Source organism: Pollachius pollachius, assembly GCF_949987615.1.
Source record: "Pollachius pollachius genome assembly, chromosome: 4".
Lineage (NCBI taxonomy): Eukaryota > Metazoa > Chordata > Actinopteri > Gadiformes > Gadidae > Pollachius > Pollachius pollachius.
Window position 1 is genome coordinate 30,251,631 of NC_136937.1, and position 20,081 is coordinate 30,271,711.

Sequence of the window (20,081 nt, forward strand, 5' to 3'; positions counted from 1 at the left end):
CCTATTATAACGTTGCAAATTGCAACGTTATAACAACCCCTCCGCTGCAGGGCATCCTGCAGCTGCCACCTCCTCCTTCGCACATGTTTCAAAGTCTTTTGTGCAGCGACAGACATGTGGGTGAAAGTGGGTGTTTTGTGTCGGTTGGACCTATTACACATAGACTGATGGGGCATCGGCTACCAGGTTCAGTTCTTATAATTATTTTATTGATAATTATAATATAATAATAACATTAATATTAACTATTATTATTAATGATAATAATAATAATAATAACAATTTTTATTATTATTATTATTATTATTATTATTATTATTATTATTATTATTATTATTATTATTATTGTGGCGACTCCTCCGGCAAGTAATAAAAACCCCAAACCCGTTAACCCCACTTGTTCGGTTAAGTGGGGTTAACGAGTTTGGGTTTTTTATTGGTTGTGAGTTAATTGTGTGTTGTTTCATTGTTGTGTGATGTGTAGTGTGATCGGGACCATTAGTGAGAGTGTTGTGTGTGTTGGTCAGGTGTGTCGTGTTTCTGTTATGTTCGGGGGTGTTCAATAAAGGCAACGGAGTCGTGCGGTGTGTGGGGCACGAGAGTTGCGTATCCGCTTAACCTGGGCTCCCGTCTCGTCTCGTCTCGTCCTTCCCGTGCTGCTCGCGACATTTTTGTTGTATTGTTATTATGGCAGTAGGCTACATTAGTAGCCTAGAAGCCTAAAGACCGGTGCTTTGCTATTATTGCCAATTTATTAATTAAGAGTAGAACTATTCCTGAAAAAGCGCCTTTAAAATTGTTCTTATCGCTGTTTTTTAAATGTGTATGTGGCCTATTTCTCACTCTATTTCCCCCAGGCTGTGATTGCTCAATATGGCCACTAGATGGCGACATGGGTCTAAAGCCCTGCATGTAGCGTCCAGCTTCCACTTGCTAATTAACTAATTACCAAGAGTAATTTGTGAAAGGAGATGTTTTTCGTTTGGAAACAGGTAAACACGTGGAGATCGGTGCCGGATTTGTTCAAAGTTTAAATATTGTTTTGCGACAATTGGCTACGCAATAGAGTAATAAATAGTAGGCTTATTTAATGGAGCAAAAGGGTATCTCTGTCCGGTGGTCGTGCTGGGTTTTATATTATTCTGGGAAATGCAAATTCGATTTAAACGAGCTGTCTTGAAAATGGAAAATAAACATTGCCAAAGCATTTTGGCAAGTTTCAACTTTAAACAAGGGTAAACATAAGGACGCATGCCAAGTTGAAAGTAGTACTACAAGAAGAACTATAAATAACCAAATGAAAAAGTAGGAGCCTATGATTTTTATTATTTTTTTTATAAATAATGAATGCATAAAATACCTGGGAAGCACGACAGAAGTACAATCCATAACGCTATCTGAAGCCAACAGTCTCCTATAGTGAACGCTGCTGGCGCTTTGACCGGTCGAGGCGGCTGCGCAGGAGGCTGGACAGGAAGCGACTGGTGCGCAGGGTGTGCGCGTGCCTCGTGCGCATGCTCCCTGCGCCCTCCTCTTTCGCCGTGCTGGGGTAAGGGAAGAATGGGAAGCGGAGAACGGGACTACCAATGTGCTAGCTGTAGGTTATGGTGACACGCGAATCGAGAAAACATGAAACCGGTGGACACTTTCTAGCCTTCATCTCCCCCTTTCCCCCCTCCCTTGGCTCGGCTCAACGCCCCCAAACCTCACCTGTATGCTCACCGGGCTTTTAATTTTGATTTTTCCTCGCCCTTTTTCCGCCGAAGCCTGTTCAGTTTCGCTCAGTTTCTCCTCTGTTGCTCTGGGAATCACAGGAGACACAGCCTCGGCCATCCCCTCCCCTGTTAACTGTGAGTACATCCTACACTCCGATTGCCGTTTTCTCTACCCTATCCCATCCATACCCCATAGTGTGCGTTGAAATGTGTAACAAAGAAAGCGTGTGTTGTGTAGTTATTGCATGGCACAGGGCTAGGGGCCGCCCATCCTGAACGGGGCCCCCATCGCACAGAGAAAAAGAGGCGAGATTTTAAAGCGCCTTGGGTTGACAATCCACTCCAATGAAGACGTAGGGAAAACTCCCATCTGTTTAGAGCCAAAACGCGACGTTCATTCACAGTGTGCCTTACAGACTGTTTTAATGGCCCGGGAGCAGGAGAGCGGCTTGTGTAGATAAGGGAGTGTGTGTGTGTGTGTGTGTGTGTGTGTGTGTGTGTGTCTCCTCTCTGCAGCCATTGAACGGTCCTATGCAGATCACAGTTTGGACAGGCGTGGAAAGGCAGGGGAGATAGACTGGAGGTTGGGTCTTTATTTTCTTTCCTAAATAGATCCTTTTAATGTTCCTTTCTATCCCCACAGCCTCCGTTATACCCTGCTGGGTGAACGGACTAGGGGATCCTGGTCCCCTCCCTGTTCGCCAAGCCGGGGTGAGGCCAGCGAATGTTTCAGGATGATGGTTCATGTTCATTCACTCCCTTTTGGGTGCTCCCGATGCAAAATTGGAAAAAGAATGCAGCAGTTTAGCTCGACGCTCACTTTGATATTAATACCCGGGACGACTGGGAGTTGTTATTGCCGGTTTGGGTGGTTGAAGACTACTGCTACTACTCAACCGTGTCCCTATAATAGCCCCCAGCCCTCCGTGTTTCGGTCCCATTGTTGTGTGACGTATGCGCAGATTGGGGGGGGGGGGTAAATGTTGCTCATTTGGGCTGGCCTAGACGAGCAGCCTCCCCTCTTCAGCTGAGACGATTGATGGGGGCTGCTACAAAGACGCGCCGTAATGGTCGCTTTAGAGCTGGATTAACATCACTGCGAGAAAGAAAAAAAAAAATGGGAGCTGAAATGCTCTGCATGAACCGTTTACATAGTGTCACAGCTTAATGTCATAAAAATAAACCTGTGGAACAAAAGTAAATACACTGCCAGTGAATAAGATGTATAAAAAAAAAAGAGCTGCAGGCTATAGAGGGGTTAGCCTAGTGTTGCAAACAGCATGAAAAATAAATAAACTAAAGACCTCTGGCGTGCACCATTTGGGTCAGAGGTCGATGCGTACAGAAGGGAAGGTAAACCGTGCCACTGTTTGGCTATCATATGGAGCCATATTCCTGCTGTGTAAACATCCACCGTGTGTGTGTGTGTATGCCTGCGTGTGCACGCTCAAGAAGAAGAAAGAACTTCAAAAGGCAGAGAAAGTAGAGGGAGATTAACGGCAAACATTAACGTCAGTTAACTTGACGACTCGTGCCTTTGCGACAAAGCCCACTCGGCACTGCACCCGGGCTGTATAAATGTGGCTCGGCAGCTCTTTTAAATGGGCCTGACCGTACACAAAGGCCCAGTAGAAGGCACGCCAACTGGTGGGTTTGGACTCACGAGGACAGTGCCCCCGTCATTCTCTCTTCCTAACAGAAGCAGCAGCAGTCCTCTGAAAGGCTACTCGTGAAACACACCTGCCCCAGGGGCTGTTCTTTTTATGTTGCGGGGATAAAGTAGCAGTCGCCAGGAGTCCAATTTCCTTCGACTTTGTGCTCCGGTGGAAGAAATGTGTGACAGCATGCGTTTTGGAGGTGGAGGAGGAAGAGGTGGAGGAGGAGGTGAAGGGGTGGATGTTTAGGTGTTAATCCGACGCATCAAGTAAACAAAATGTTATCCAGCTGCAGCGGTCTGTAGTCCTCGGTTTGATGAGGAAAGCCGATGGGGGGCTGGCTTGGAATTCGACTGGTCCACCACGCACTGTCTAAGCAGACTGTGTCGCCATTTTTGTCCTTAAAAGAAAGAGATAGACCTGCGCTCTGCCAAGGTGCCATTGAGCAATATCCGTGAGACCTTCAACCCGAAATACTGTGTGACTGCTGGATACGCTGTGGCTCATCTCGGTGATAGTGCTGGGCAAAGATATTGACGTTTATTACACAGTTACTATGAAACATGTCACACGATAATGGTGACACACACACACACACACAGATCTCTGTGTGCGTGTCTCTATAAAACGCTGACGCCAGGCGGCTGCTCCGTCTCAGGTGGTGCACGGTCATGCTACGTCAGCGGCTCCTACGTCAGCGGCTAAGAGGTCGAAGGCTCTAATAACAAGAAAATGAAAGCCTTCACCCTCAACAGGGGAAGGCCGAATTCTACAGTCATGATGGCCGTGGCCTTGTCAGTGGAGAGAGGGCTCTGGTGGGGGGCGGCGCTATGTTCCGAACCGGCACACGTGGAAAAGACATTAGCAAGCAACATGACATGAAGTATCTGACCAGATGCAGGCTCTTTTTTTCCTTTCTTGTTTTTCTGCACCGACATGTCTCTCTCTCTCTCGCTCTCGCTCTCTCTCTCTCTCTCTCTCTCTCTCTGTGTTGCTGATCTCGCTCCTAGTGGACCGGACTGTCTCTCTCTCTCTCTCTCTCTTCCTCTGCTGTCTTTGTTCTTCTCTCTGCTGTTTACCCGTCGTCTCACTTTTTTTTTTAGTTTTTTTTTTTTTACAAGAGAGCCACAGCCGTCAAAGACATTCTGCGTCTCGGGAGTGCTCCCAAAGTACTCGGTCCGTACAGTGTGTGTGTGTGTGTCTCTCCATGTATGTATGTTCTGTATGTCGGTACTGTGTGTGTGTGTGTCTCGCTCTCTCCGAGCGCGTGTATGTCCGTCCAACTCCCATCCAGTCGTCTGTCTTGTCTGTCTGTCTGTTCATCCAGCGATTAATTTGGGGGGGGGGGAGGCATACAAAGGAGCCAGAGCCAGAGCAGAGACCCCGGAGCAGCAGAAGGAGCCCCCAGTGTTGCATTACAGCCGGTGGGGGGCGGGGGGGACATGAGCCCAGCAGGGGAAGGGCGGGGTCCAGGTGTTGTGCCAAGGTGCAGCGCGGTGTGTTTAATAAACACACACACACACACACACACACACACACACACACACACACACACACACACACACACACACACACACACACACACACACACACACACACACAGGGGAGGGGCATTACCCCCCCTAGCCAGGCCCGCCCGCCTGCCTCTATAGGGCCTTGTTCCGCTAACATTTTGCTGACCTTTTTTGGTTGCAGCTGCCCCTGCCATTTCCATTTTACAGACAAAGACAAATGGCGGCCGTTGGGGAGGGGGGGGGGGAGCTTCTCTGGAGCCGTCTCCTCCCCCCCCCCCCTCCTGCTGACCTCTGCCCCAGAGCCGGAGTCAAATCAGCTCCCCGCTGGGCCTCACGGCGCTGGTTTGATATCTAAATGTGAAGCCGTGTGCAGGTGTATGGTGGTGTGTAGAGGGGGTCAGACAGCTGGCTGGCTGCACACGCACACACACTGAGACGCACACACACACACTGAGACACACACGCACACACTGAGACACGCACACACACACACTGAGACACACACACACACACTGAGACACACACACACGCACACACACACACTGGCACACACACACACACTGAGACACACGCGCACACACTGAGACACGCACACACACACACTGAGACACACACACACTGAGACACAGACACACACACACACTGACACACACCCACACACTGAGACACACATACACACACTGAGACACACACACACACACACTGACACACACCCACACACTGAGACACACACACACACTGAGACACACACACACACTGAGACACACACACACACTGAGAGACACACACACTGAGACACACACACACTGAAACACACACAAACATTGAGACACACACACACACAGAGACACACAAACCCACACCCATATACAGAGAGACACACATATACAGATAGAGACACCCACGCACACGCGTGGGTGTCTCACGCGTGTGTTTCACGAACATACTGAGAAACACACATATTGAGACACATACACACACATTGAGACACACATGGACAGACACACATTCATGGACAGAAACACACACACCTTGGTGTTGATTCAAAGGTGTCACGTTATCAGGCTGTCTGCGGTCGTGTTGACGGTGGGGGTAGCAAAGGGGAGTCTGTGGTAGGGAGTTGCGTCGCGGTTTATTTGATCAGGCAGAATGAAGCCAGCCGCTACTTCTCACCGCGTCTGGGTCATTCCCTCGTCTTTGTTTGGTCGCGTGAGCGAAGAGTTTCGCGACGGCACGCAAGGCACGGGATTGGTCCGAGTGGAGGGCTTTGGGATAATTCCTCGTCTGATCCAGCAGGCGTCGGGATCGGTATGGAAATTGTTATACCATCTCAACATCAGATTAGTCGGGTTTCGCACAAACACAAACTCGTGCCCAAAGCCTTGGCCCGATGTCACAGGTGCACTCGTGTGCGCTGTACAGAAAGCCCCAGGCACTCTACGTCCCATCTACCCATCCATCTATCTACCTATCCCTCCAGACACTCTTTGCGGTGTGACTGCCCTAGTCCCCCCCCTCTTCACACGTTTCAAAAAGCGGTCATTCCGAGGCCTTATCACGCTAATCCCCACCTAGGTAACGAGCGTTACTTTCTGACGGTGTGAAGTTTCGTCATCAGCCCTTTCATTCATTTATTAGCATGTTCTTTTCAGACCCCATCCCCCCCTGCTGGTGCTCAGCCCATCTGTTGATTACGCGTGCACCTTCTCGACAGTTGCCGTCTATTAATTCCCCCTTTTGTGGTCCTCCTCTCACTGTACTGTTTGACTAAGCAGCTTAGGCAGCCATTAATCAATGGGACTCTCGCAATGGCAGGTGGCTGATTTCCCACTGTGTGTGTTTTTTTTAATTCAAAGCCCCCTCTTTTGACACACACACACACACACACACTCTGTTACTGTAGTACAGATGGTCAGTCATATTAGCTTGCATGGTTTAGCCCGTTGGAGTCGACTTAACATCTCCGCGTGACAGGAAACGAGACCCTGTGTGCGTGTGTGCGTGCGCAGGTGAATGAGATACTTGGAGGTCATAGAAAGACATTTTATTCAAGATAATTGTTTCTCAAATTTCCCTGCCACCCTGTTGCCATGGCGTGTGTTGTCCCTATCAGGGAATTAAACGATAGACTCATATGTTACGAATAATCTCATCAAGTTCCCTTGCGTGTAACCCATCTTCCTCGAGGGGCCTAGTGATCAGCGTCCGTGGAACCTTTAATCTCGTTCACACACTCACTCACACTCTTTTTTTTATCACTATTTACTTCCTGCTCTGCAACATGCACGCAGCCCCCTTTTCCCGACCCCTCCCATCCCAAACCCACGCGGATAATCCCCTTGAAACTGATCCTGGCGTCCGCGGTTGCCGAAGAGGAATCTCATCCCAGTGGGAATTCTTGGCTGGAATGCCAATGGCCGTGGAGTCGTGTGATGTTGATGACAGGAGCGGCCGGGTTTGTGGGCGGGGGCGGGGGCAAAATTTATGATGTATCAATAAAGAAGCCATCGCCTCAACTCGCAACCACACCTTTTTAAGGGGTATTACCCAGAGGCCTTTGCGTTTTGTTTTTTAAGCTCCACCACCACAACCGACTCTTTGCTGGTACCTGGGCAGGAGAGGGTATGGGGAGAGACCACCAGTTAGACGAACCACCGTACACACACGCACGCACGCATGCTCGCGTTTCCTGTCGCGCAGGAAGTCTGACGGCCCTCGTCTGGGAGTGTCGGGGCTGCAAGGTGAGCTACGTACCAAGTGGTACCACGGAATAGTCTGGAAAAACATCCCACAAGCTGCGCCGTTCTCTTAGAATTATGCGCTATCGACCCGGGGGTGATGAATGTGCCGCTCGCCCGGAGAAGGGGATTTATTTTGTTGCGCACCTGTCGGTTGAAACGAGGGACGTTTTGGTATCCATCTTGTGATTGAGTCTGGCCCTGAGCGACTTGAGAACCACGACGGAACGTCTGCACGGCGGTGCTGATGGACTGAGTTGTATCGAGGCTCGTGTTTAGACTAGCAGATCGACTTAAGCCTTCCTTCCTGCCGGACATAGGCTCCCCTTCGTGGCATGCTATGCACGCTAGTCGGTGTCACTGACTTTCTTAATGGATTTTAGCATTACTTAGCGGTGTGTTGACAGTAGCGCTAGCATAACAAACAAAATGCCGGAATGTTAAACAGGAAGGTTCATTGGTACTCTCGCACACACGCATGCGTAGTACACACACCATGTGCACACACACACACATAGCACACGCACACGTTCTTGGGAGGGTTCAGCTGGTTCTCATGGAACGCTGACAGTAGGGTGTGTGTGTGTGTGTTTCTGTGTATGTGTGTGTGTCTCTGTGTACGTGTGTGTGTGTTGCTCAGCAGGCTTTGGAGTGTTTGTTTATATTTGGGCAACCCCTTGATGGTCTCCATCAAGCTCTTGACCTCGAAATACAAGAGGAAATACCATCGAGAGGGAGAAGATAAACCCAGAGATGGATTAGATTCTCTCTTTCTTTCTTTCTTTCGCACCCCCCCCCCCCCCCCCCCCCAAGTGTGGCGCGACTGAAGGCGTACCACTTTATCAGTTAATGTTCCCTGCCTGTTAGTTAGTCTGTTGGCGCGTTGGCCTCACTGCTGACCTCTGAGTGACATGGCGTGCCAAAGCAAGGCCACTGAGGACACTGAACTCACCGCCGTGCAAATGACAGATGACATGAGTGTCAGACCGACGCAACGCAGTAAGACAGTAGAGCGGCCGCCGCGGTCTGGGATGTCTGCTCGCAGAACGGACACGCCGCTCCGAATGTTGCACTGTGCTTCTATTCCAAGTGCTTCCGAACCTCCCCCATCTTCTGGTGGGTTCAGTTCAGTGCTACCGACCCACAGACAAAGACCGTGGAGGAAACACTGTGACGATGGCCGGTGAACTGCTAGGGATTACCTTACCGCGTATGGAATGCACCCGTAGAGATGGATCGGTGAATAAGGCTGACGTTGTGGAGGATGATCAGAGGCACCCCCTGCCCCCGCATTCTCATTTTAACTCTTGCCATCTGGCCTGCGATTAACCCCACCCCCCCACACCCTACCCTTCTCCACTCGACTTACTACAAGTAGATCAGAGTTTTCAATTGGACCACAGGCCATTACGTTTTAAACAGGTAAAGCACCAGCACTTCCTCCCCCATGTACTTTAAACACTGTGTTACAGGGATGCCCAGCTGCCCCTCTCCTTACCCCATTCCTTCTTGTTTCTACACCGAATTTACTGCACCTTGGGAGATGTAGTTTGTGTATGACTACATCTATTAGTGTTGTTTTTCCATTGTGATGAAATGCCTTGTGAGTGTGCTGCCAACGAATTTCCCCCCGTGTGGTCAACAACACGGTGGCTGTAACCGCAATGACAGAGGGCCTTTGCGGCGGGTCTTTTGGGGTGTTTGCCTTACTGCGTGGGGACCCCGCCGTGTCTGTTTGTGTGTGCGGTTGCGATGGCGTGTGGGTTAATCATCAAAACAAACATGTTCCTGGTCCGGCGTCATTCCACCTCCCAGGCCTGGGCGTCGACGTGATGAAGGCCAGAATGCTCTTTAAATGCGTCCTTGATGACGTCAATGGCAAGGAGCGAGCTCCCGGCCAACGTCAGGACCAGAGAGTCGCTCATCAGATGCCGCGAGAGAGACTCGAGAGAGTCACTTGTTCAGAGTTCACCTAGACTGCCTAGCATCCTCCCCTAACCCTCCCCACCACACCTTCTCCTCCCTTGCTCTCCTCAAAACACCCCTCTTATGTACTTATTGTATGTTTGTACGTCCCGACACTTAATGTACGCGCATATTTTATGGTGTACGTACTGGCACTTAATGTACAGGCTTACTGTAATGTTGTACGTCCTGGTACTAGTACTTGGCATTGTGTAGCGTCTTATCCTAGCTATCTCTGTTGTGTACGGGGAACGGGTGAACCTAACAATTGTTAGTGCTAGGCACTTGTTTCTATGAATATCTTTACTGTACCGACAGCGATCTATTGTTATTTCTCCTTCTTCCTGACAACTGTACTTATTGTAAGTCGCTTTGGTGAAAAGCGTCTGCTAAACGCCCTAAATGTAAATTACATCTATGCAACACTTTCCTAGTGCCAATATGTAGAATGGGCCCTTCCCACCAACTCCTTACTCCCTCGAGTGTGTGCATGTTTCCCACCAAAGTGTAAATACTCTCAAACCCATGACACCCCCCCAAGGGGGGGGTGCTGTGGTTTTTGGTACTTAAACCTGCGATGCTGAATGCTGAATGGAGTTTAGTTATGCGGCGGTGTTTAGCCAGCCAAATCTGGAAGCTCTGTGCCCATTAACACGTTGCTTTCACCCGTTCACTCAAACGCACCGCGGGTGGTGACAACCATTCAGGGCATCCTCCAGTTATTTTTGGTGGCAGTGAGAAGTTGATGTCTTGCTCAAGGGTGAATCGTTGATACTACTGGGCTACCGCCACACCCCCATAGTTAGCATTGACACTAAAATAGTCTTGTTTGACATCCATGTCTCTGTTAATTATTCCATGTAACCTATAAAACCCCTTACCTTAACATTGAGGGCATTTAGCAGACGCTTTTATCCAAAGCCACAACCATCCATGCACACAATCACACACCGACGGCGAAGTCAACAACGCAAGGCGACAGTCAGCTCATCAGGAGCAGTGAGGGTGATATGCCTTGCTTAGGGACACCTCAAAACTCACGCTCGGACGAGCTGGAGATCGAACAAGCAACCTCCCGGTTCCAAGTCTACTGGCTCTACCCCCCCCCCCCCATTATATAAGGCAGAGAGACGTTTTTTTACCGACTGCATAACTGGATCAAAAACGTCCAGGGGGAGATTAAACCCAGGGGGGGCGGGTACAGAGAACAGAGCGGTCTCTCGTTCGTTCGTCACGTTCCCGTTTTGCAACCTGTCTCGCCGTGAGTCCTGGCAGGGGGGGACGACGACGACACCCCACTTGGTTCCATCCACCCCCCACCGCTGACCTGAGCCAAAGGGCAAGGCATCAGAGTTGCACAAACCTGCGGCAGGCCAGCTCTCCAGATGTACTGTACCGGGCGATGACGCAATGACTTTGATTTATTCGTGTTAAATCGTTACCTCATGGGGGGGGGGGATAGTGGAACTATGCAAACCCAGAGCCAATGAAGGCCCTTGCTTGAGGCAGGCAGGAGTCCAAGTAGGAAACAGGGTTTGAGTGTCCAATTGGACCTCCATCCAATGGCTGCCATGGTGGAGGAATGTGGGTGCTTTGCTTTCTTTTTGTGCATAAGGCAAGGGAGTCATACTCAACCTGCTTGGTTAATCCCCTTTTCTGAGGTGTGTGTGTGTCTGTGTGGGTGTGTGTTTCCTGAGTGTGTCTGTCATGTGTGTCATGAGAGTGTGTGTGCCTGTAGTAGTAGTAGTGTTCCCCTTTGCCAAATCTCATGCACTAATACCCTGGCAGCTCTCTGAGTCAGCCCCCAGCGCCTCATTGACGGCCGCGGTGTCATCCGTGCACACCACGCTGAGCTAAGCTAGCACTAGCAGCGGAGTCGCTTGCTAATCTCTCGCTCCGCTGCACCTGTGCCCTACTAGGCAGTGATTCACGTTTTTTTTTCGTTTTTTTTCACCCCTCTGCCATCGCATCAAGCCCAAATCAAGCCGTACTTTGGTGGCGACACCACACAACAACACACCATGAGGGGTGTATGACCCATCGACACGATTGACACCTGTCTACTGCGGCTACACATGCTTGATGGATTAATGGACTGCATTTATATAGCTCTTTTACCCAAAGCGCCATACAACATAGCCTAACATTCACCCATTCATGCACACATTCTGACACCGACGGGCGGAGTCGACTGCGCAAGGTGACAGCGAGCTCGTCGGGAGCAGTTGGGGTGAGGCGCCTTGCTCAGCGAGACCTCGGCACTCGGGATGAGCAGGGGATCGAACTAGCAGCCTTGCAGTCACCAACCATCCCGCTCTAGCTCCTGAGCTGCTGCCGCCGGTGATTGATTCCCGAGTGATGCCAGTGGATGCGTGGGGAGAGTGCGGTACAATATGCTAGTGGAAAGAGGATCGGAATCTCGAGGCGTCTGACGACTGGGGCCTTGAGAGTGTCCCGTTAACGACAAACAGGCGGTCTTTCTTCTGTTTTTTGTTTTTTTTTGGTTCAAGGCTAGGCAAAAAAGCGATCTCACTTGTTCCATGGTTTCGTCAACTCACAGAAAAGCACGAACCCTCTTCCAAGACAGGAAGTTCATCAGGTCCAAGTGGGGAGCAAGGCCAGCTCTCCCTCTCTCTCTCTCCCTTTGTCGCATTCTTTCCCTCATGCTCTCCTCCCCTCCCTCTCTACTCTCTCTCATTGTCACTCTTTCTCTCTCACGCTCCCTAAGTCTCTCTTCACCTCCTTCGCTCTTTCTCTCACGATCAAACCCCCCCCCCCCTCTCTTACTTGGTCCCGCATTGTTTCCCATTTTGTCTCTGTCTGTCTGTCTGTCTGTCTGTCTGTCCATCTCTCTCTCTCTCTCTGTCTGTCCATCTCTCTCTCTCTCTCTGTCTGTCTGTCTCTCTGTCCATCCGTCTGTCTGTCTCTATGTCTATTTTTCTGTCTCTCTATCTCTCTCTCTCTCTCTCTCACTGTCTCTCCCTCTGTCTCTCTTTCTCACTGTGTCCTGCTAACCCCTAACTGGCTCTCTAGGGGTCTCTTCCTCTGTCTCTCTCTCTCTCCCTGTCTCTCCTGCCCCCTATCTTTCTCTCTGTGGGTCTCTCTCTCTCCCTGTCTCTCCTGCTGCCCCCTATCTGCCTCTCTGGGGGTCTCCCTCGCTCTCTCGCACCCACACTGTATATTTCTTACATTATCCGTGAACCCATAGCGCCATCCCACCAGCCAATGGGGACGTCCGACCGCCATCGTGGGAACATTCCTGACACAGCGTTCTGCATGTAATTCCCACCATGTGTGGCTCCTCTCTCCCTCTCCCTCCTCCTCCTGCTCCCTCTCTCTAGAGGGAGCAGGAGAAGCAGCAGGAGGTGGTGACAATCCCACCGCGAGAGCGTGGAGCCCGCTGCGTGTAATGAGAGACAGCCCCGAGCCAGAACTCGGGCGGAGTCGCCCCGTTAAAAAAATACGAGGCTCTGATTCCCGGCCCGTGTTTAGTGGCGGCACTGCCACCGCCGCCACCGCTACCACCATCATCCTCCTAGCTGCTGCTGCTGCTGCTTCTGGTCCTGCTGCTGCCTCTGGTTCTGCTGCTTCTTGTTGTGGTTCTGGTCCTGCTGCTGCCTCTGGTTCTGGTTCTGCTGCTGCCTCTGGTTCTGGTTCTGCTGCTTCCTCTGGTTCTGCTGCTGCCTCTGGTTCTGGTTCTGCTGCTTCCTCTGGTTCTGGTTCTGCTGCTGGTTCTGGTTCTGTTGCTTCTTGTTCTGGTTCTGCTGCTGCTTCTGGTTCTGCTGCTGCCTCTGGTTCTGGTTCTGCTGCTGCCTCTGGTTCTGGTTCTGCTGCTGCCTCTGGTTCTGGTTCTGTTGCTTCTTGTTCTGGTTCTGGTTCTGCTGCTGCTTCTGGTTCTGCTGCTGCCTCTGGTTCTGGTTCTGCTGCTGCTGCTGGTTCTGCTGCTGCTTCTTGTTCTGGTGCTGCTTCCGGTGCTACTGGCAGCGGCTTCACTTGGGAACTGTTTGGGTTGGTAGTGTGTAGCTCTGCAGCTCTAGTGTGCCAGTAGCTGAATCTGGGTGAGGACAGAGACCTATGGTGGAGCATTTAATGTCGATGGTCCTCACCTCTGGAACAGCCTGCTGCCGGAGAAGCTGAGGACATCACAATCTGTAAACGCCTTTTAAAAGAAACTTTGAGACATACCTATTAAGCTTGGCATTCCCCTAATCCATTTTATTTTATTTATTTAGTGACTCTTTATTTTCATTGTATTGTTAAGCACCTTGTATTGCAAGTTAGATTTTGTCTCTAAACAACAACGGGAGTTGTTGTTTAGAGGGAGATGGGGATAGGTCTGTAAGGATACGATAGGAGTAGGGAGTGGGTAAGGAAATGTCCCGTTTTTGGAGTGGCCCCATTGACCCCTCTAGCATACTGATGCAGTGGTGGTTGAGGGGATGAATGAGAGGGAGCCAGCAACTGGTGTGGCGGGACGAGAGACTGCTCAAAGAAGGAGAGGAGGGAGGGATTTCTAGTGCCAGCATTGATCCGACTTCAGATTGATCGGTTGAGAGAGTGCGTTCGCAGCTTCGGTCAAGGTGCCCTCAAGGTTCAAGGGATGGACTCAATCAACCTGGGTGCAATTCCGTCATTTCCTGATGTTTGAACGGGGACCGATTGGTTAATATTTATCTTTAGGTTCCACCAGGACAGACCAATTAGTCAGCAGAAATCAATTCTTTCAACAGCGACCTGGTTCAAACGATTTGTTCTAGAAGTGTATCTGCTCTCAGAGCGTCTGAGCTGATCGATAACAGAGGCTCTATAGCTGCTGAGCCTTGGCTTTGCAACACCAAGGCCACCAGTCCTCTGGTCTCTCCGACGGTCTCTCCTTCAACTCGGACCGGCGTCCATGTCGACGCCTTATCGGAAGAGACAGAAAAGCAAAGACGGACCAATGAAAAGACATTCAGGCGTCGTTCGCCCCGTCGGTGATCGATAGAGCGAGCCGGCTACATCGTCTCGGTTCAATGAGGGAGCGGATTGGTTAGTTTGGTTAGACATCGCTGGGATATCTTATTGATTATCTTATTGATTATCCCATTGTTCCTCTCTTCGTGTTGCTGTTGTTGTTTGGGTTTTGGCGGTTGCAGCTGTCAGAGTCCGGAATGGGTTTTCTTTTATGGTGGCTCTTTTGTTTTGAATGATTTGTGTTCAAGTGGAGATATCCATTAGGATAAAGCGGTGACTTGTCGACCATGAACGCGCTAGGCTGGGGGGGCGCCGATCGATCAGCCGTTGGCCAACACGTCCAGTAATAACCTATAATGGTCCCATGATTCACTCTTCACGGCTGTGGAATCTTTCCCTGACTTTACAACGTTGTATTAAACTTTCTGGGTGAAACCGCGACCCAGCCACTGTGTGGTGTGTGTGAGTGTCTGTTTGGCGTGTTCCTGTTGATGATGTCATCGGGCCTGCTTCCCGACTAGAGCGTAATGAGAACCCCCCCCCGAGTGCACAACAGGACCATTGAACACTCACAGGATGACTGTGTGATGCTGACTGATAAAAATACTGTGTGTGTGTGTGTGTGTGTGTGTGTGTCCCACACACACACGGAAATTCCCACCTCCCGATTTCTTCCTCTCCGCTTCTTCCTCTCCAACAATCTTGTCTTTCTCTTTCCTGTGACATCACCGTCTCCCGCTGCCAGCGCTAAACCTCCCTCCCCGCCCATTTCCTGTTCCAACAGGAAGTGGGCCGCCCCAAAGGACTGTGGTTAATGGAGGAAGTGTGGGCGGGACAAGGACACACCTGTGTCCCAGGGAGACGGGACAACAGTGGAGCTCCTGTTTTCACCCCTCTGTTGTTTACAGGGTTTAACGCAGACCGCCAAACCGGCTTCACGCTTCACTCTGATCCTTGTTAAAAGCGTGAGGATATTCCCTGCCATGTTTTGGTGAAAACTGGAAACTTAGCGCTGTTCCTAGCGTCGAGTTTGACGTAAAAGGAAAACCAACATTTCAAACCGTTTCTTTCCAGCTCTGCCTGTCTACCCAGCCAGCTACTTATTATTAATATATTATATCCTTTATTCAACCCGGTTAGTCTCACTGAGATTAATATCTCTTTTACAAGAGAGACCTGGCCAAGATGGACAGCAGTGCTCAGTTCCAACATAAGAAGAAATACAAGTTCAATGCTTAGTGCAATTGTGAAAATACATTAAGATCATTGCCCAAAACATTTGCAATTTCCAATGGAGTCGGACGTCAAACTCTAAACTCTCTTAGCTTTAAATTCTGTTGCTACGCCGTGGTTCACACTGAGGTTCAAACTAGCTTCCAGCTATTCTAAGTGCTGTGTATTTTCTGCCTGCCTGCGGGGCGGAGAGAGGAGGAGCAGCTCAGCTGTTGTGATGGTGGCCCCAGTACAGCCCCGACAGCCCTGTACCACCACTGGGCCTCGCCAGCCTCCACAGCCCTCTATTTATACACGCTGGGCGGTGCAAACACACATGTTTGTGTGTCAGTATGTGCATACAGACGTGTGTGTGTGTGCGCTCTTACATACGTGTGTGTGTGTGTGCTTAAATACGTGAGTGTGTGTGCAACACGTGCGTGCAACTGTGCATGCATGTATAGGTGTTTACGCACGCACACACGCATGTTTTGTGGCCCTGTGGATGGGGTTTCCACGGCCAGAGAGCCGGCAGCTGTGCGTCGCACTTCCTGTGTTGTTCGGCGGCGGCTGTGTGCAGCGGGTCACACCTGCCCTATGCCCTGGTGTTGACTCAATGACCTCACACACCGGCCCTGGGGAACGTACCGGCGGGGGGGGGGGGAGGTTGTTAACTGGTGGAATTTTTTAATAAACTAACTAAGGACGGTTGTGTTCAAACTGCCCCAGGCCCCTTTTGGGGAGACGTTGTTTGTTATACAAGCATTTTTTTATACAGTTGTTTTAATGTGAGAGGATTAGAGAGACTCCATCCACACGACCAATGAGAGAGAGAGACTACAGGAAGGGGTTTGGTTTTTCTAAAGCATGAATCAAAAGTAAAACTTTTGTGAGTGTCAGTAAATGATAAACGCTAGCTGCCAGACCTAGCCCTCGGGGGATGGTAGTTTGATAGCCTTGTTGTTATGGATATTGTGCTACTGCCTGGCGGCCACCTGGAAAAGTGTCGGCCTGGCACTTCAACCAGCAGTGGAAGCTTTACACACACACACACACACACACGAACACACACACACACACACACACACACACACACACACACACACACACACACACACACACACACACACACACACACACACACACACACACACACACACACACACACACACACACACACACACACACACACAGTAAGTCTGCCACAACGCAGTCACAAGACACATATTTGTTATGAAGTTAGTTATTTTGTGTTATTTCAGGTCAGGGGGACAGAGTCACAGGATGTGGTGTAACAACTGCTGGTGTCAAGAAATAAACACTTACGGGACAGCTGATAGCGACGAGAGTAGCTAACAAGCAGTTAGTCACAACAACAGCTGCACCGCCGGCAACAGAGGAACACGCACAAACGGGCACTCAGTAAACTAAACACACACACGCACACACGCAGAGCTAACTAAACACACCGTGGTGCGTCATCGGAGCTCAGGGCTGATGTTTGACCATCGACTCAGCATTTTTAGTCATGTCCTCCAACGTGTGTGTGTGTGTTTGTGTGTGTGTGTGTGTGTGTGTGTGTGTGTCGCCCCTGGATATGTTTCAATTGGGGCTCTGTTTAGAGTCTACGCCCGGTTGGACCTCCGAGCGAGTCATCGAGGACTGGGTCTGAAAACGCTGCTAGACACAGCTGGTTTGTTGCCTGTGATTCATACACATACTCAGAGAGAGAGGGAGAGAGGGAGAGAGAGAGCTAGACACACAGAGAGAGGGAGAGAGCTGCATGGTTGAGCTAATAGTGATGACTCCCTCGAAATCCGTAGCCCTCTGTCGTATGAGTGTTTGTCACGGAAGAGCTCATGTCCCAAGAGCATTCCTCCACAACGGCCTCTGAAACGCCACCATGTCCACCGTGCGACTCATGACTAATGCCCCCATAATGCCCCCCCGCTGACTCAGTGGCGTCTTGATTGCTTCCGAGGCCGCGACAAGTCTCTCTCTCTCTCTCTCTCTCTCTCTCTCTCTCTCTCTCTCTCTCTCTCTCTCTCTCTCTCTCTCTCTCTCTCTCTCTCTCTCTCTCTCTCTCTCTCTCTCTCTCTCTCTCTCTCTCTCTCTCTCTCTCCCCCCCCCTCCCCGTGTGCATGTCGCGGGTGTCGAACGCCCACATCCTCTGGCCTCGGCCCCAGCTCTGAGGTTAATCCAGCGCATTCCTCCCGTCACTGAAACCCATCCACCCCGCAGTGCCAGACCCGGGTGGGGGGGCTAATGCTAACGCTACCTGCTGTGTGCTGCTGCAACGCCGCCACAGCCAGATACACATGCTACTCATCAGACCAGCCTGGTGTGGCCCTGCTGTTGTTGTATCTTTTTGCTAAGCGCGTGCTTGCGTGTGTGTGTGTGTGTGTGTGTGTGTGTGTGTTTGCATACATGCGTGTGTGTGTGTGTGTGTGTGTGTGTGTGTGTGTGTGTGTGTGTGTGTGTGCATGCCTGTATGTGTGTTTGCGTGTGCGTCTTCAGGGACGCAGTGGTCCGCGGGTGGGATCAAGGATCGCTTTGTGTTCTCTTTGGTTGTGTTCCTCCTCCCAATGCTCTCCCTTTGGCTAAGAGTTGTTCCTTTTTGTGTTGTTTTCCCTCATCAGGGCCTTGGAGCAGGGCGGTGCCTTCAGTGGACCTCTCACCCCGAGGAGAAGTAGGAGAAGAGAGGGGGAACAGTCACCGACGCGGTAAGACGTTGTCGAAAAAATGGACTGTTCTGCTTCTAGGCGTCCTATACATGCTCCTTGTCAAAACGAAACAACAACTTCACACACCGTGTCTTTTTACAATTAGCATTCATAGTGTTGACCCGCAGAGAAGTGGTCCGCCAAAGTCGTTGACGTCGCTTAGCCACCGGACACGCTGGGGTTGATAAGTTACCGGACTACTTGCGGAGTGCTAAGAAAGATGCGAATCAGGCAAAAAAATCCACTCTCCTTGACAGCGGTCAAGTTCGGTGTGCAAAGTAGCCGCACCAACCCCGAACCAATCGGAATAAGAGTCTACATGTCGATTATATGATAATTTTTTATTCAGATGGAGCTGTTTTCGACTTCTAATTGGATCAGAAGTGTCCATGTAAACGCGGCTAGTGTAATGTGTCTACGCAACATGCAGGCTTTTCTGTTGCTAAGTAACAAGCTGACTGTTCTGCCACTAAAGAAATTGTAAGACGGTTCTGTAACTAAGAAACAAGCGGTCTGCCCTGTGTCGACCGAGCAAGAGGGACAGTGTTCTGTTTCGAAGCTACAAGCAGACTGTTCATGTCACCAAGCAGCAAGCAGACTGTTCCCTCTCTGAGCAACAAGCAGGCTTTTCCGTTGCTAGGCAACTAGCCGACTGTCCTGCCACTGAGAGGCAAACCTATTGCTATTGCTATCGCTAAAGCCAAGAGCAGATTGTCTCTGGCTATGTCCCCCCCCCCCCCCACCTCTCTCTCCCTCCTGCCTCGGCCTGGCAGATGCGCAGTGGGAGATGTGGAATGTCCATTCCCTTCTCCCCGTATCCTTCCCCTTCCCTGCCACCTTGAGCCTGGCCCCCATCCAAACGCGACCTGGAACGAACCATGCCATCCTCTAAAATGTAATGCTTCGGAGGGTAGCAGAACCGATTCAATTTCTGTTCTGCTTGGGAGGAAGCGTGGGAGGGAGTTCTGTAATTCTCGTGGTCGGGTGTTTACGGTGTCGTTGCTCTGACAGCAGACCTGGGTATAGCCACCTGTGTTGAATTGTAAAGTGACCCATGAGAATGATGAGCTAGAATCGGTGTTGTCACATTACCCAGAACCCTTTGCTTTCCAAAGTGTGTGTGTCCCAAATAAATGAGTTAAGCCACCCACTTTAGCTTCCAAAGTGTGGGTGTGGGTTTGTGTGTGTGTGTGTGTGTGTGTGTGTGTGTGTGTGTGTCTGTGTGTGGTGGTGTGGTGCTCAGCTGTGCGCCAGCTGGTCGTTGTGTGACTCACAGGTGGTGCACAGCGGTGTAGCAACCTAGCGCATGTAGCAACGTAGCTTAGCTACTTAAGCTGGGCTTGCCAGCTAGCTTCTTCCTCTGGCGATGGTCATTCTCAGTTTAGTTCATGTATTTTTATTTTTTTGGTAGTGGTTTTTTTAAATGCATTTCTGTGAAAGCCTTGCTAGCTGGCTAGGCTAGGCAAGGCTCATTTGCAATGGGTGTGTCTGGGTGGCTCACTGACTGAAGAAACTTAGCGCTGTAGCAACCTAGCGATGTAGCTACTTTAGCTGGGCTTGCTAGCTAATTATCATCTACAATGTGCTCATTCTCATTCCAGTTTAA